The sequence below is a fragment of the Palaemon carinicauda genome, chromosome 27, assembly GCF_036898095.1.
Source record: "Palaemon carinicauda isolate YSFRI2023 chromosome 27, ASM3689809v2, whole genome shotgun sequence".
Lineage (NCBI taxonomy): Eukaryota > Metazoa > Arthropoda > Malacostraca > Decapoda > Palaemonidae > Palaemon > Palaemon carinicauda.
In genome coordinates this window covers 42,689,964-42,692,579 of record NC_090751.1, presented here as the reverse complement: position 1 = coordinate 42,692,579, position 2,616 = coordinate 42,689,964, and the positions used below count along the sequence as shown (strand labels likewise).

The window sequence follows — 2,616 nt, the reverse complement described above, 5'->3', positions numbered from 1 at the left end:
TATATATATATATACATATATATATATATATATATATATATATATATATATATATATATATATATATATATATATATATACATATACATATACATATACATATATATATATATATATATATATATATATATATATATATATATATATATATATATATATATATATATATATATATATATATATATATATTTATATATATAGATAGATAGATAGATAGATATAAATTATATATAATGGGTGTGTATATCATACTTATAATTAAGTAACGAGTTTTTACCAGACAATAATCCAAAACAAGTAAGAAGGAAAACTTGAAGAACATGCAAACACATAATACTAAAACAGTTACCTCATTTCACTCGAATGCAACCAAGTTTGCCGAAGGTCGCATCATATCCAGAGATGAAGAGCAATATTGCGCGGTCTCTTGATCTTCTCATGATGATGAATAGCGCTTCGGGGTGTAGCAGATTCTGAATAATAAAAGTAGCGGACATTGCTTTAGAATAGAGTTTGCAAACTTCTCTCATGGCTATGCTTTCTTGTCTTGATTACATGTTTAATGCCTCTTGCGTTCTAGAAACTTTTAATATCTTTACATATGATAACTTATCTCACGATTATTATAGTTTCACGAAGTTTCTTAATTAATTTCAGGGATATAAGCGGTTCATATCAGTAGGCATCAAGAGCTAAGAATTGGACGCAAGAAACTTATCTGGGAGTGTAATTGAATTAAATGATAGATAAGCCTTTAATATCTATCTGACGACGTACATGCATCTCTACTGGTATACAAGGGCGTCACTGGAAGCAATTCTCATTTGACATATGATTGAAGAATGATGTCACATATCAATATGAATCTTGAATAGAAAGCAAAATTCATGGTTAATGATGTGAACAAGGGATTTTTTTATTTTGAAAAGTACATACATACATATACCAAAGGCACTTCCCCCAATTTTGGGGGGTAGCCGACAACAACAAGAAACAAAACAAAATTTTGAAAAGTAAAATCTCAATAACCGAAAATTATGTCCATTTTTGTGAATACATCAGCCCCCAAATTTCCCCAAATTAGCCAAAGAAAATCCGACAGAATCTGGGATATTTCTTATCCTCCAATATCTAAAGAGGACCGAGCACCAAGAAAGCAATAAATGGCCCGTGTCACAAACAGAAGACGAAGAGTCACCGGGAGGAAGATGAGTGGGAAGGTAGGAAGGAATTTGCATTGCCCACAAAGTCTGGCTTCATTCTCAAAGTGGTGTCCGACGCAGCATCTGCATATGTGAGCCGCCTGACGAGGAAATGGGATACACTGCTGTGTAAGGAATTCAGTGGCTTCATTAGGTCATTCAGTAGTAGTCCGCCTATCTGTGGTGTCATTCTCATATTCTTGCCAATATTCCACGATGATGGGAAATGGGGCAGAAACTTATCTAGTGTGTGTTATTTCCGTGGGCAGTTGTGATGAATTTTCTTATAAACCATGTCTCTCTCTCTCTCTCTCTCTCTCTCTCTCTCTCTCTCTCTCTCCCCCCTGTTGAGGGATAGTACAGTCAGTGAACTGCATAACCTTACTTGATGTTCCTGACAGTGTTCCTTCGACCCTTGCTGTCCTCACTTTTTAGCCTTCTGCTAAACTTGTCTTCCCATTCCCTTTATTCTACTTTTTTGTCTAATCTCTTTGAACTTTTTCTTCTCAATGCAACTGTTTCGTATTCCCCTAGCTGCACCTGGGTTCTCAAAGACCTCTAAGGCCCCAGTACTTGTCATGTGACCCAAACTCATAGATGTCTCTCTCTCTCTCTCTCTCTCTCTCTCTCTCTCTCTCTCTCTCTCTCTCTCTCTCTCTCTCTCTCTCTCTCATTCTACAAGGATAAGAGATTATTCAAGGAGCTCATTATTTTGTGAAAAGTTTCACTTCATCGGGAAACTTACATCATCAAAAGCAGTTTCTATCTAGGACTCGACGCAACAAGAACTGAGTTAAATGTCTAAATCTCTTCCTAAGGTTTGACGAGTCCGGAATTGGGGAAGAGATCAAAGTATTTTTGAAAGTGAATCGTAAGTTTCTTCTTTACTCTATTTCTCATATAGTTTTAATGTTCACATGATGTAATCAATTGAAAAGACCGTATCGATTCTTAGTACATTTTTTGGAATCACTTCTTGGCGGCAAAAAAAATGAATTAGTATAGTTCAGTTCACTTTTATCTTATTTAACTTTCATTTAAAACATTAGGTTTTTTATTTAAGGTTTCTTAGACCATATAATATTTGGGTTGAAAAGTAATACTAAAATATTGGGTTTCAATTCAATTCAGCTATCCCTTTAACCCCCAAGGTAAGGTTAAATTTCGAGCACATTTTGCTATATGTTTTTTTAAATTGCTCTAGCCGCCTTAATTTTTGTCATAGAGAGGTCAAGTTGGTCTCATTCTTTTGGAAAATGCCTGAAGTTTCTCATAAAGATATCAAAACATGCAAAAACATGTAAATAACAGTGTTTTGCAAGAACGTACCGGTACGTCCTTTGGGGGAGAAGGGATAGCCACCTTATTCCCACCTGGTATACAATGACTCATAGTTAGTAGTGAAAGTAAAACC

At 34.8% G+C, this 2,616-nt stretch overlaps 1 long non-coding RNA gene across 1 annotated transcript in view; it reads right to left on the bottom strand.

Moving 5' to 3' along the window:
- Positions 1 to 475, bottom strand: part of LOC137621173 (uncharacterized) — a 41,049-nt gene extending 40,574 nt beyond the window's left edge. The window contains exon 1 of the long non-coding RNA XR_011040155.1: positions 350 to 475. This is a non-coding gene — a long non-coding RNA (uncharacterized lncRNA). The remainder of the gene's footprint in view (positions 1 to 349) is intronic.
- Positions 476 to 2,616: the final 2,141 nt, after the last annotated feature.